We start from the raw sequence: 16,032 nt of genomic DNA on the forward strand, positions 1-16,032 counted from the left end.
CAGGTGAAATTCATTGCTGTCAAATGTAAACTAATAGTCATTAGAAGAGATCATTTGAATTACTCATGCATAATTTACAACCTAATAATGTGTAAGTCCTTAGGAGAATGCATCTGGGTGTCGCTACAGGGACAGGACAATAAATAGGGTAAGAAAAGTCCATATAGATGGTTAATCTATAATTGCCCATTACAGTATTTCTTAACATCTCCTCTAAAGCCTTTGGTACTAGTCACTCTTAGAAACACGATATTTTACTCAGTGGACCAGTGGTCAAATCTAGTGTGTCTGCTCTTTTGAAAGAGCAAGGAAAGGATGCTCCCATGGGAAACTTAAATATGAGGCACAGAAAAATGTTGATACCCACAGTTTTGCCCTCAGTTTAAATCTTTGAAATGCAAAGTGAAGTCTTTTTGGACTCTCAGACTCCTGTGTTTTCCATAAACATAGAGGGGAAAAATCAATTTTCTTTTGGTCTAAATGGCTTTTATTTTAGAGAAAGGAAATTACAAACAAAACCCAAATAGAATAGCAGAAACTGCTGCAAGATACTTATGCTGCTGTATCCACAATCTGGAGTACTGAAGTAACTCAATTAAAAAATGAAATTAAATGGCCTAATTACCCTGCCAGTCAGACATCTAACATATAATGATGTAATCTGTAGAAGACAAAATCATAGCTACAAATACCACAGAGATTGGCTGGAAGATTTGCTTTACTTTTTTGTGCAATTATTGTTATTTATTACTTCTAGCACCAATTATCTGCTAGGCACTTTCCAAGAGCCCACTAGAGAAACTCTTATTAATGTTGGTAAACACGTATTCACTCAAGTAGTACCATTTGACTTACTCATGTAAGTAAGTACTCTCTAAGTTGAGTAGAGGGTTCCATAGCTGGGCCACAAATTAGAAGAAGGTGTAATCTGTCTATAGAGGAGCAGGTGACAGTGACCGGGAGAGGTGAGAGATTAATTATTCTTTGACAGCCACTAAGTCCTAAGGCTGTTGGTTCTGCAAAAGAGCCTAAAGGAGTTAGGCACCCAGCTCCCATTGAAATTAATGGGACTTGGCATCTAACTCCCCTTAGATACCTTTAACGCAGACAAAACCTATAAATTAAAATGCTTAGCAGAAAAAGATCTTGGCGTCATCGTGGATGGTTCTCTGAAGATCAGGGCTGGCGCTAGCATTTAGGCGACTTAGGCAGTCACCTAGCGCGCCAGGATGATTTGGGGGGTGGCTCCGGTAGACCGCCCGCAGGCATGACTGCGGCAGCTCTATCGGAGCTGTGGGATCAGCACAGGGGGTGGCGAAATGGCCGTGCGCCTAGGGCGCGAGAAACCCTAGCGCTGGTCCTGCTGAAGATGTCCACGCAGTGCGCAGAGGCGGTCAAAAAAGCAAACAAGATGTTAGGAATGATTAAAAAGGGGATAGAGAATAAGACTGAGAATATATTATTGCCCTTTATATAAATCCATGGTACGCCCACATCTCAAGTACTGTGTACAGATGTGGTCTCCTCACCTCAGAAAAGATATTCTAGCAGTAGAAAAGGTTCAGAAAAGGCAACTAAAATGACTAGGGGTTTGGAGAGGGTCCCATATGAGGAAAGATTAAAAGAGGCTAGGCCTCTTCAGCTTGGAAAAGAAGAGACTAAGGGGGGATATGATAGAGGTATATAAAATCATGAGTGATGTAGAGAAAGTGGATAAGGAAAAGTTATTTACTTATTCCCATAATACAAGAACTAGGGGTCACCAAATGAAATTAATAGGTAGCAGATTTAAAACAAATGAAAGGAAGTTCTTCTTCACACAGCGCACAATCAACTTGTGGAACTCCTTACCTGAGGAGGTTGTGAAGGCTGGGACTATAACAATGTTTAAAAGGGAACTGGATAAATTCATGGTGGCTAAGTCCATAAATGGCTACTGGCCAGGAAGGGTAAAGAATGGTGTCCCTAGCCTCTGTTCATCAGAGGATGGAGATGGATGGCAGGAGAGAGATCACTTGATCATTGCCTGTTAGCTTCACTCCCTCTGGGGCACCTGTGATTGGCCACTGTCGGTAGACAGATACTGGGCTAGATGGACCTTTGGTCTGACACGGTACAGCCGTTCTTATGTTCTTATGTACAATGAGCTATCAGCACATCTAATTCTTAGTTCCATAAAAAGTTGTACCGCGAATGCAACTGCAAAAGCCCAGACAATGAAGGCTGCCATTGTTAAGAATAGATATGGTCTGTAAGAATAGAGCAGTGGTCCCCAACCTTTTTGTGGCCAGTAGCACATTCATGTTTACAGAAGAGTGTGGCGGGCACCAACAATTTTTCAAGGCTTATTTTGTATTTGTACATTTAAATATGATGTTTTTCATATTATTTATATTCTTCCCACTCTGGATTGAAATAATACGTATGTTGTCTCTTATTTGAACCACTCATTTTAGAGCAAAATGTTAAAAAAATAATAAATTGCAAAGCACAAGAAAACAGCAGTATCAGTGCAGGAAGAGTACTCGCATACAGAGCCGGCTCCAGGCACCAGTGGAGCAAGCAGATGCCTGTGTCAGCACATGCTGTGGGGCAGCATTCGGTCCATTCTGCAGAGGCGGAGCATTTTTTGTTTTTGTTTTTGTTTTGTTTTTTGGTGGCAGTTCTGGGCAGTGCAGCAAGAAGCCTGAGAGAAACTACGCAGCCTGCAACCCTGGAGTACTCTGTCCCCAGCAGGCGGGGGCGCCTGGCATCTCCCCCCTGCTGGGCACTAGGCGGACCCCACGCCTGCCGGGGACAGAGAATACCGGCGCCTGCAGCCCTGGAGTTCTCTGTCCCTGGCAGGTACAGGGCTGTGGCTTCAGAAGCTGGAGAGAAGCTGCAGCCCTGCGCCTGCCAGGGACAGAGGGCACCGGCACCCGCAGCCCTGGAGTTCTCTGTCCCTGGCAGGCGCAGGGCTGCAGCTTCTTTCCCCTGCTGAGCAGTAGGCGGGCGCATATAAATGCCCTGGCGGGTGCCATGTCGCCCACGGGCACCGCATTGGGGACAACTGGAATAGAGTCTACATCTTAAACATTAGGTACATTTTAGAAAATTGGTGGTGTATATGAGGCAGTTTTTGAGAGGTACATAAATCATCTATTGTGAAATTTTGTGGGCTTTTTTTCTATTAGTGCAGCTTCCAGTGTTAAAGAAAAACCTCTAGTAAATACTAGGTTTTCTCAAAGAATTTCACAATTGTATGGTCTTGAATCAGTAAAGAAGGCATAGCTGGCTTTCCTTTAAAATTACTTATCCCAAGGGATTCCCACACTTGTTGTCTGTGGGTAAATACTTTCGTAAGTGATTTAGAAGCACAAGTCCCTCAGACTTTCAATGGGACATGGGTTCCTAAATCACTTAAACACTTTGAAAATATTACCCTGTGCCTTCATCTCATGTCCAAGGTGTGAACTCCTCCAACTCAGATGTTCTGAGCTGACCTATAGGGGATCAATTTATTTGGCTGTTTGCCAACCTTCACAATGTAGTTCTTATAGCCCCTTCACATAGTAATTTGCCTTTTTCTGTATAGTGATTTACCCATTTAATTATTTCTGTCAGTGCTGCATTTTTGTTTTGTCAGATTCAGGGAGGATCTACAAATAAAATTTCCCCCCGCAGGCCCCATCCTTAGAAGATATTTTCTCCACACCGATATTGAAATCTAGTTGTCTATTTTATTCTTCACAAGAGCAGTGGTAAAGGATAGCATCTGTCCTCTGAAGCTTGGCTTTTAATTATCTGATTTCTGTAAGGTCCTGTAACTGTGAGGATTTGATGTTTGTTTTTTAATGCAAATATGTCAGCTGTCAGAACCTGTAAATATTGTGCCAGAAGGAGGTAAACACAAATAAGTTGTGAATAAGTTAAATGTGGAATAACCAGCAAACCATAGATAGCTGACAATTTAATATTCCAGTTTCTGAACAAAGGACAGCAAGCTATTTAAAAACAAAACCAAACACCTCAGCAAATAAATCTGTGTTCGCCTGCAGTCACCAAATTAAGTTAATTTAATGTTTCTTTAAAATCAGGTACAAGATGAATGGTCATCAAATAAACATGCCTTCAAACTGATATGTGCCCAGGAAAATCTACTGATTAGCCATGTAATGGCACATTAGACCAGTAAAAAGAATTAGATTAGTACTCTACCTATAGAGAATAGGCAACTGATACTTGTTAGTAAACCTCTAGCTATGCTTTTGATTCCTAGTATTTGCACAGGGCACCAGGGAGCGGCTGTGAGCCTTAAGGCCTAGTGACTCCATCTACTTAATCCCCTGAAAGCATTCAGCCTTTCCTGGACGGCTTACTTCAGGTAGAAGACTTGTTTGTTTCAGGTAGTTGTTTACATGGAAAGCATCTGAATTTATCATAATACATTTATGACTTTACAAAGTATGCACTACTTATGTTCCTGATATGGAATGGCAGCACCTATTTGCTTTTAAAGCCTGAGAGCAGAAACGTGATTAAATATATGTTGGACAGTGCTCAGCAAGGGTGGAAACAAATCCTGTAACAGTTTGTGTCCATCTCTCAAGTCATGGTTGATAGTTTACCACAGCTGTAATAAAGATGGATGTTGCTACTTTAAAAGCATGAGTTTCTAGTGAGATTAATGTGTGTTGGCAATAAAGATTCCAGCTCTACTTTTATCTTGCTAGAAGGATTGGACTAATTCTTGTGATGTAGTCTAGGAGGGGAAAGAGGGTAATTAAAATGAGTCTAATGCATTTGAGGGGAGTGTGCAAATGTAGGACATAGATAACTTAACTCCAGAATAAGAAACATTACTTCTGAGTTGTAGATGATGAGGTAGCTGTGCTTGAGATGAAATTTGTTTTTTGAAATTGCTACATCCTTATTCTTAAGGTAACTTGAAGTTATGAAAAAAATTTTTTTTAAATCTAACAGATATATATTAGAGCCTTGTAAACAAAAAGGAAAACTTGCTGTCCCATGTTAATTTTTCAAATCTAGTTGTAAATTGTCTATAGGTTATTTTTCCTCTACTTGTCTGTCTGTAGATTGAGGAAATAAAAGTTCCTACTATGAAGAATTTGCTAGGTGCTTTCCAAACACTGTATACGGTGGGTGCTATTGTAAATAAAATCCATGCATATTCTATAAATATAGCTGTATTGCTCAATTCTCCCCCAACCCATCCTGACAGTCTCCCACCCCCATTGTAGATGATCACCACGTTCTGTTTGTTCTTTCTCTATGCCATCTCTAAAACCTCTGTCACTTGCCTCTTTCTACCGCTAAAAACAGTTGTGGACCTCGGCCCAGATCTTCAAACAAATTAGGAGTTAGATGTAAAAAATCCTTTGAGGATCGGGGCCAAACTCTCACTGAAGTAAATGGGAATTAGGTGCCTAAATTCCTTTGAAGATATTGGCCTTTGTTCCTGTCTTGCATTGACTAGTGTAGCTTTCTCTTCTTTAGCCTCCTTTTTCATCTCACTATTGTCTAGTCTCTCTGTAATGTTGTGCTTTATTTTCCTCTTCAGTAGTGTCTCTCTCTCCCCTATTCAAATCCTTTCATTGGTTTTCACTCATCATTTTCTTTTAATTTCAAGCAGCTGGATCTTTCTTTCAAAGCAGTAAACAGCTCTGCTATGGCCTGCATCCCTTCCCTCATTTTTTGTTAACTTATGTTCCTTTCACTTCATAAGCTTCAAGAGTTTGTGCTCCCTTTGTGTCTTTCTCCCACTGGTGTTCATTCCTTTTTCTAGTCTGTCTTAAGCTCCATTTGACCATCATTTCTGTATTCCAGTACCTTCTTCAAACACCCTTCTACTCTGAAGCTTTTCACCAATAATCCTCATATGTTAAAAATACATAAAATTGAAAAAACGAGGAGTACTTGTGGCACCTTAGAGACTAACACATTTATTTGGGCATAACCTTTCGTGGGCTAGAACCCACTTCATCAGCTGCATGGAGTGGAACATACAGTAGGAAGATTTTATTTATATTTATATACACACACTCTCTCTCTCTCTCTCTCTCGCTCTCTCTCTCTACATGAAAAGATGGGGGCTGCCTTATCAAGTCTAACAAATTGAATTGTCTTGTTAGACTTGGTAAGGCAACACTCATCTTTTCATGTACTATATATGTGTATGTCTATATATATCTTCCTACTGTATGTTCCAGTCAATGAATCTGATGAAGTGGATTCTAGCCCGCGAAAGCTTTTGCACAAATAAATGTGTTAATCTCTAAGGTGCCACAAGTACTCCTCATTTTTGCTGATACAGAATAACACGGCTGCCACTCATAAAATTGCACATTTCTGATAACATTTTCAACGCAAAATGTACCTGTATAGAATACTCTTTGGTAAATCACTAAGTCCGCAAGTGTAGTTTTCTCTCCTATTAATAGACCTCTTCATTGCACTTTCTAGCCTCTCCCCAATAGTCATAATCTCTCGTCTTTGTATTTTTCATTTTGATTTCAAGATCTAAAATGCCATGGACCCTGCTTATTATTTACTTGTAAGATTCTCACACTTAAGGTGCTATGTCAGTTGTAAACACTATCTTCATTAACTCTCAGTCTGTCAGAATTGACTCTAAGGTTTAAAAAGACTGAAGTTGGCTGCATTCCTTCAGGGATTTGTTACTAATCCTTTAAAAGGCTATTTCAAATATTTTTGTTTTCTGAAAGAATAAATGACTCTAGACAATGATCGTTAAAATTGTGGTTCAGTACTTCATCTTGCAGTAGTTAATAACTCACCAAAACCAATGCTTTTTTTAATATCTTGCTTGAGTGTAACTATTATATAGTACAATTTAAAAACTTCATATTGGATGTTTAAATAGACTTCAGACTGCTGAACGCTTAAGCAATTAGCTGCATGTCTTCTGAGAAAATGGCCATGAATACTCAGGAACACAACTGATTAATTGGTCTTTGTTTAATATCTCTCTCTGGGGGAAAAAATACAGATAGATTTGATTTAGCAGAGTGTACTGTGGGCACTTTTTGGTTTTGTTTCTTGCTTATAAGTTTTGCACATATTAATGGGTATTAAAAGTAATCTCACTCATGTGCTTGAAGTTCAAAGCACCTTTACTGAAGGAGCTTTAGTCTTAGATTCAATTTGAAACTCATGTTTTTTACTGTAACTTTAACACAATCTCTGAATAAAAACATTTTATTGAAACAAAATCACTAACTATGTAAAGGTATCTGAGTGTACTGTAGAATCCGCTTCTGTAAGGGAAAGGCACAGATCATGAAAAAATTTAGAATCTAGTTTTTAGCAAAATTGCAGGGGATTTGGGTGATTCCTGGTATATGCCTAAGTCAAAAACTTTGAAAAACTTCCTGTACAAAGTCTATCTGTCTAGATATTGTGTTCATGACTGTGGTAATTGAGTGCTTTCCAGAGGTTGTATAAAGTAACAATGCATTTTTTAAAGTTCTCTTCCTTCCCATTAACGCACATAGAACCTGTAGGTAATTGGAGGATAGATGCCCTTGACAGGAGAAGATATAGTCTTGGTTAGTTCTCAGTTCTTGCCTCTGTAATCATTTTCACCTAACCTGGATTTGGTGTCAGCCAACTTCTCATCTAGGCACTGATCTTGCTTCAATATTTGGATAGCTAGAAGATGATGCAGTTAAGAGAGTTGGAGCTGGATGGTTTCTCCACATGGCTGGAATTTAAGTTTCTGTTTTCTGCTTTTTTTCCTAGTGATTTTATGAAAATATTAAATTGATAGGCTGGGGGAGTGGTAAAAAGATGGAGCATTGCGGAGCTCAAGATGCAGAGGTGTACCCACTCATAATGACCCATTAAGACTTGTATGATAAGTATCTGAACCAGATCAATGTAATTCCTTTCTGCCCTGCGAGGACTCTGAGGTGCATCAGCAGCATTTCCTGGCTGAATATGCTGACTGCTACTGCGATATCCCATGTGTGTATTTTCATGCTTCTTGTCTCAAGGAAATGTTCCACCAGCATGATCTATGCCATGACCTGGTCTAAAATCCAGTTGGAAAGTGTCCAAGGTGTGCCAGAAGCCTGACAAAATTGGAGATGTGCCTTGAGCTAGTTTTTCAGTTGCCTTGCTTAGGAAGGGGAGACTAAAAGCTTTGATATCGACAGTATCAGATGCAGGCTTTGAGTTGGTGAGGTCAGTTTCATTGAGTGATAGCCTTCTAAGACCTTATTGACTATTGTAGGCTTAAGGGTGTGTGGGGAAACTGCTTTCTTCAGATGGTACGTTGACTGCTTCTGCAAGTGAATCGGTTGTTAGCATTTTAATCTGTGAATTCCACAGAGATGTAAATAGATGGTTTTAAAAGAGCTGGAAGGGGAAAAGACTCCTAATTTTTGTTGTAAGTTTAAGAAAATGAGGAAGCTCCTTAAAGATTCACCAGGATCTGTTTTTCTGAGCTGCTGGGGGATAACAAACGTGTTCAGATAGCTGGCAGTCAGTCGTCAAGGAGTCGGAAAAAGAGGGGGAAGCATTGGCAGCTCACTAGAACAGGAGGTTTGTATGGTGGGGAACTGGATAAATGGAATTCCATTGTAGTGTGCAAGTTCAGATCGCTTTATATATCACACTATCAAAATGTAAAACAGTTTTATCCTAGTTGCTCCCCCCCTCCCCCTCAAAAGGTAGCCATCTGCATTTAGTATAAAATACATATCCATGCTAATTGCTGTGCTGTACAGTTTGACTTTTAATATACAAGCAATCTAATATATCCTCAAAGGGTGAGATTAACCAACGTTTTTATGGCTAGTATAATATTTTATAAGATTTCTGAAAATGCTATATTAGTTTTGGCTCACTCCAATAAACAAAAACCTCTCTTCATTGAGAGTGCACTGACCAATGGACTATTCCCCTGCTTTGTAATTTAGCCAACAATATCCTTATGTATCCAACAGATGTTTCACTTCTAGGATTGTGGGATCAGAAACCAATTTTTCCTCTTCCTTTCAAATACTAGGGAACTCATGATGGAAATTTATTGCTCTGCACTAAAAGCATTTTATCTTTCATGATACATAATTCAAATCTAAAACTGACTGACTAAATTGAGATAATTTTGGAAAGATGTTTTAATGTACTGATAGATTTTAAAATGGTTATGCAATGTTGCTGAAAATTTAGGTTTGCATATGTCTTTTAAAAAAAGCCCACTGACCTCACCAACTCAAAGCCTGCATCTGAGGAAGGTGTCTGTGCAGTTTGAAACTACTCAGTGAAAACAGCGTTTTGTTTTGGATTTAAACATTCCACTATTGTGTTTGCATCTGAAACAGGGCAACATTGTGTTTAGACCGTTTCAGATCCTGCTTTTTATTGCACTAATCTATTCTTATCCAAATTGAGTGCCAGGCCAGAAGTTAAGTCATTAATACAATTCTGATTTTCCTTTCCTTATTTATAAATACAAATTTTAATAGCTCAAAGTATTAACAACAGAAGTAAGGAGATATGACTAATAGTTTTTAATCTGACATTGTCCTTTGACCAGTTTTCCGTCTGCACAGATCTCCCAGCACCACCTCACCTACATCCACACAACACAACCAGTATACATAGTTCTGGGAGAAATATCGTTGACATTTACTGTGCACCTATGCATACACAGGGCTGGAGCATCCAAAAGAAAATATTGTAGCTCAGAAAGTGTCTGTATGTTCAGTTTGGTGTTTTTCTCCAAACTTATGTACATGACAAAGTTATAAACTGTGGAGTAAAATGGCCTCATATGCCATGAGCAGCCTGTGCGCAGGTGAAAACCGCAGCCCACTCCAAATAAAACTCTCCTCTCAAAGTCAAAATAAAGTCAGCTCTTCTGGAGTCTGATTTTTTTAAAAACCACAAGGGTACTTCCAAAATAACAACAACCCCAGACCACTTCAGGCTTAGCAGCTCCTTTTGATTCCTTTACTCCAGTTCATGGATTCTTCCCTGCTTTGCAGCACTTTGGCTTCCTTCCTTCAAGACTTGTCTTTTTTTTTTTTTTTGCCAAGCTTGAAACATTGCTACTTGAGAGCTGCTCCACTGGGTCAAAAAACCCACTATCATTTTTACTAGGATCCTTCGCTGCTAACAGGGTGCAGTTTTCAGTAAAAGTCAGCCTATTACAAATCCCAATATTAATGTTGTTGTTTAACATTTATATTCTGGTAATGCCTAGTGGCCAACCAGATGAAGGTTCTTTTTCACTAAGTGCAGTAGAAACCTATAGTATGGTACCAAAGCTGCCCAGTAAAGGTAATTTTCTCGAGACTCAGTGGTTTGTTCAAAGGCACTGTTACAAGTTGGCTTGGTATGGTGATCATTTAATTTGGGATTTTCTCTTGGGTTGGTACGTTCTTGTCATGAAGGTATTGACAGTGAATCTGACCACCTGCCGACAATCTGGTCAATTGTCTTTGTAGCTGAGATGGTCAAGAGGTGGTGACGGTGTGTGTGTGGGGGGGAGGTTTTGTTTTTTTCCTGCCACTGAGGTGAAAATGACCAGTGAAACCTTGTGAAAGGGCCATTCACGCATGCTGGTGACAAATGTAAAGTGGATTCCTGGAATGTCTAAACATTGTCCAAAACAGCTAAAGCCATCCAACAAGCAGTTGAAAAGTCTGAACTTTGAGATCTGTGCTTTATCGGAAGGCTGGCCAGGAAGTGGTGACAAGAAAATTGAGATTGAAAAACACAGGATTGATGGTTTTTGATTCTCATAGTCACCTACCGCTGCTTCATAGCAACATTTTATTTTTGGGAAGTTCTGTGGCCTGTATTATACAGGAGATCAGACTAGATGATCACTGTGGTCCTTTCTGGCCTTGGAATCTTTGAAAGGATGAAGTAGCAAGACAAGATCAGAAATGAAGATATTCAAAACAGAACTCAGCCAATGCCTCAATTAGCACTAGTTCGGTGTGGGTGGCTTTCTTGGCATGGAAGTATTATGAGATTGAAAAAATTCTGAAGTGATTATACCAGGAATGCTGCTACAGGGCTGGCAGTTGTGGATGCCAGGAGCTTCAGTGGTACAATAATAATTCCAGTGATGGCCATAAACTGAATATACGTTTAGATTACTTTAATCATTTTGCTCAAACCCAATTCAGGTGACCTCTAATCTGCAAAGAGGCAGTATCCCTTTGGGATTTGACCTGCTGATGATGACTTGCATAGAAAATGAAAGCACATATCTTCTGGTTGCCATTTTGCAGTTTGTTTGTTCCTCCCACAGTGAAATGTGATCATTTCAAAGAGTTAGAATGTTTTAACTGCTTCTGGAAAATATGCTGCTTTATTGTATTAGAGCGAATATACGGAGTGTTAGTGTCTCTCCAGCCTGTTTTCTGTCAATTTTTCACTCATTTCACATAGGGTATACTGCTAAAAATATTTAAAGTTCCCAAATTAAACCTTTCAATACTCTTTCTAAAACTAAGTTTGATTTAAGGATGCATAGAGTGTTGCGAGCCAAAATGCAGCCAGATTTTTCCAACTAATGAGACTGATACATATGCTCAAAATTAGTGTGATGTAGACAGTGAATAGAAAACTGTACAAAACATAATGTATTGATTCATATAATTTTGCTTTACCCTATTATTTGCCACATTACAATCATTTTTATGAAATCAGCTTTTTGAGGATATTGTGCCATCTGAATTTCTCCAACACTGAATGGTTGGGCTTCTGGTCTCTTCAGTGCAGCTGCAAGGCAGCAAGATCAGTCTAGATTTAGAGATTTCAGGAGTTTTGGGTTTTTTTTAAATGGGAACTGACAATCCTTTTCCTTCAGGGAAAAAACAGATACAGCAGAGGCAACTTCAGACTCCCTGTGGTTACTTCTTATTTTTTTCTGTCGTAAGTATACAGTAAGTGATTTGCTTTTGATGTCGTCAGATAGGGTGGTAGCGCGAACAGAAATATAATTAGGTTCCTGGTGTCTTAGCAGCATAACACACTTTAGAGAAGGGGTAGGCAAACTTTTTGGACCAAGGGCCACATCTGGGTATGGAAATTGTATGGCGAGCCATGAATGCTCACAAAATTGAGGGTTGGGGTGAGGGCTCCGGCTGGGGGAGCGGGCTCTAGGGTGGGGCCAGAAATGAGGAGTTCACGGTGTGAGAGGGTACTCCAGGCTGGGACCAAGGGGTTTGGAGGGGGATCAAGGCTGGGGCAGGTGGTTGGGGTGCAGGAGGGGATTGAGGTGCAGGCTCTGGGCAGTGCTTACCTCAGGCAGCTCCTGGAAGCGGCGGCATGTCCCCTCTCCAGCTCCTACATGAAGGCGCTGCCAGGTGGCTCTGTGCACTGCCGCATCCACAGGTGCTGCCCCTGCAGATCCCATTGGTGGCGGTTCCCAGGCAATCAGGAACTATCAAGCAAGATAAGAAAGCTTGCTTGCCTGCCTCTACTAGAGGGCAGCTGTGGGTGAAACTGGGACAGGAGAAGAGGTGCTCGAGAGTCCTAACCCCGAGCTCCAGGCCCAGATCAGGGCCTAACAGTCACTCTGTATCTTCAGTTAAACAGTGCCAAACTGGTTATTTTGCTTTGCAGTTTAAAGGCTGAGGCAGCCAAATTTTGAGTTTAACAGTTAATTGACATTAAAGGGCTAGCAAAAAGCTCACTGCATAAGACACCTTTTGCAGTCAACTTCTGATAGGAAGGCCTTTCAAATATCCCTTTAACCAACTTTAGAAGCCATGACCGACAGAGGATCTTTTTACATTCTATAAACTTTTGAAATTGAGATTTTCCTACTGCACTTATGTCCTTTACCAGGAGTCATATCTTAATTACAGAGGTTGTAGGCAGAACACCTCTTTTTTGCTGATCCTCTCACTTCTCCGACCCTAACTGAAAAAAAAATCTTTTTGATATAAAGATCTAATCCTCCTAGGTTATCCTTAAAGAAGGTGACTTCTGTTTTCAGGGAACTTAGTGAAAGTTTTGCATGTGAGCAGTTGGGAAGGGAGAGCAGTTGGAGTTCAATATTGTTCTTTCTTTTACCCAGAGTAGCTTCTTTTTTCTTTTCCTGTGAAGACTCAAAAACATGAGAACATTTTGTTGCCAGTATATCATTTGTTAGAAATTGCAGTGGTGCATTTCCCAGTTCTGTGTCATACTTTGAAGGGTCTAGTTGCTGTGTTTTTAAAAAAAAAAAAAAATTCTAGGAGATTGAGAAGGATTGCTAATGGCTAACCCATCATGTATTAAACACATCTTAAAAATGGAGTCCAATAACTTTTCCTTGTTTGGCATTAATAGATGTATGTATCCAATATTATTACAATCCAATTTCCTGTGTCTCTAGCTATCTAAGATGTCTATTGGGTGGAAGGAATCTAGCAACCTACCTGAGGCGGGCTTTGTGCTGATTTTCATATGAACTGTGTCCCTTTAAAGTACTTAAAGAGTCAATCATAGAAGTAGCAGAAGGACTATAATAGAAAGATATATATTGGTAGTCATCTATCAAAGCTGGGTGGCAACTGCAGCAGTAAATGAAATTCTTCAGATGCTGAACAAGGAGGATTGGTGATCAATTATGTGGAAAAATACTTTTGTCTGTGTGTCTGACATGGTGCAAGGAAAAAGTCACTTGCAGGAGAGAGTTTCAGAAATGCAATTTCCGCACACAATTTGGCTGTTCTTCCAGGCTGTTGTACTCATGCTGAGAAGCAATTCCAAGGGTGAAGCTGCTGTTCTTACTGGTCTGACTCTTTTGGAAAAATCTAAAGACTTGTGTAGTTGTTCTTCCTTTATTCTGTCTACTGTGGTGTATGGGAGACTACAACATTTTGAAAGGAGATTTTGGGATAGTTGTTGTTCAAAACAGACACTAATTCTGTAGGATTCCGAATATATTTTGGCCATGAAATGGGCCTCATATGAGGAATGAGCAGTCTCATTGCCACATAAATATATTAGACATAAGAGCGTTCAGAGGTGGAAATAGTTGTTTAACTGTGGAACTTGCAAATAAATAAGGGAAAGGGGGACAAGACCTCCAGGGATAATGATCTTCAGCTAAAAATCGTTGAGTGTCATCTGTCTATAAATAGAAGTTGTCAGGAAATAAAGATTAGTGGTTGACTGAGCAGGCAAAAGACTCTCCCAGAAAAACTGGCATCTATCCTGAAGTATTTTTTACCATACGTTCTCTTCAGGTCCCAAATATATGTTTGTCTGAAGTGGCAGATGTCTGCTTCCAATATTTTGCAGTAGATAACTGATCCCAAAGCAAGGTTTGGGGCAGCATTTTCTCTGCGTTGAGACAGATGCCCATGTTTTGCTTTTCCTTCAATTCTCCTCCTATGACGGATATAACGTACACCTTTACCCCGATATAACGCTGTCCTCGAGAGCCAAAAAATCTTACCATGCCCCTCCTCCTCCCCCGAGCACTGCTTTACTGCATTATATCCAAATTTGTGTTATTTCAGGTCACGTTATATTGGGGTAGAGGTGTATCGCAATGTATCTCTTACGTTTATAATGAGTGATTAGTACTTTAAATCTGCTTGTTTCTAAAGAAAACTTAGCAGTTGGAGGAGACATATTGACTTTCAAGTTGTGGACTCCTATTCTAGCAGTGGATTTCAGTAATACAGCTGACATTTAGAGATGGGCCATAATCTAAACGAATTGCTCAACCCCTGCAACAGAATTTAGGGGGTTCAGATAAAATTGGAGCTTGGACCTGAACCACCTATCTCTTTAGTTTTCCAAGTCCAGCTCTGCTGACAATAGTATGCTGAAGAAAGTGGGTATGTTGGGGGTTGATTCTATTGAAAACAAGCAGGGAACATAATTTGATAGATTAGCTTTTAAGACTTAGAGTATGCCTGCATTGCAGTCCGAGGTATGATTGCAGCTTGTGTCACTCCACCTAATAATAGTAGTAAAGACATGGGAGCGCAGATGCCAGTGCGATTAGGAACGTGAGTGTGTGCCCAGAGTTCCAGGTGGGTTTATGCTGTTTGCACTGGAGTCTGCTACAGTAAACCTAGGTTGGGGATGCCTATGTGAGCTGCAATTACACCCCTGATTTGTAAAGTAGACATAACCTTTGAGAAGCTAAACACAGACCTCCAAGTACATAGCAGTGTCTGTTGGGAAATCTCCCTTGAACCTGAATATGTCCAATTACAGTATGCATTTGAAAGAATCCCATGAGATGTTATCGGGGAGGTCTGCAGTTTACCTTTGTTAGGCCCATTGTGGGCAGAGGGAGGGGAGTTAAAGGGAAAAATAAAGGTCACACTCTTCCACACCAGCTGTGTCTGTCTCCATATAAGCAGAGGAGACTCTGATGGGATTAGAGCAGGATTCAAAGTGTGCAGTGCATTACTTGGTGGTGTTCCACTGATTTTTATTGAGGGTAGTTGCATAGCAATTTAATGCTCAATGTAAGGGTGGCAGATATTTTCCCTGAGTGAATGAATGTCATAGCTTTTCCAAATACAATTATAGCCATGTGATTGAGTAAGTAAACAGGGTAAATCCTGGCTCATTTTCATCTATTCATGTTTCTTTTCATTTATTTTTTTGTTTTGCCTTATAAAATAAGTGCAAATATATTAAGAATTGTTCACTACATCTTATTTCTGTAAAACCTACGTAGTTTTCCCAGGCATTTTTTGTGGTCAGATACTGGGGGAATGGTAGGAGAATCTTAGTTTGAGGGTGTTTGAATGCTTTTATTTCAGGACAGTAATCCAATCTACATACTGTGTAAATTTATATTATATTCTGCATACCTGCCAGACCTCTGGATTTTTAAATAAAACATAATAAATATTGAAGGTGATATTATCTGAGACATAGCACCCAAAAGAGAATCTGTCTTTTCCTAACACATCCATATGACCCCTTTAAAGCAGGCAGTGTATACAGCACAAACCACTGTTTATACTAAAATCTTCACTAGAGCTGGGTGAAGTTTTTTGTCAGACTGTTTGTTTTTTTGTTTGCACT

At 39.9% G+C, this 16,032-nt stretch overlaps 1 protein-coding gene across 1 annotated transcript in view; it reads left to right on the forward strand.

Moving 5' to 3' along the window:
• ROBO1 (roundabout guidance receptor 1) overlaps positions 1–16,032 on the forward strand; it is a 1,059,329-nt gene that overhangs the window by 681,244 nt on the left and 362,053 nt on the right. The window lies entirely within an intron of this gene.

Source organism: Gopherus flavomarginatus, chromosome 1, assembly GCF_025201925.1.
Source record: "Gopherus flavomarginatus isolate rGopFla2 chromosome 1, rGopFla2.mat.asm, whole genome shotgun sequence".
NCBI lineage: Eukaryota > Metazoa > Chordata > Testudines > Testudinidae > Gopherus > Gopherus flavomarginatus.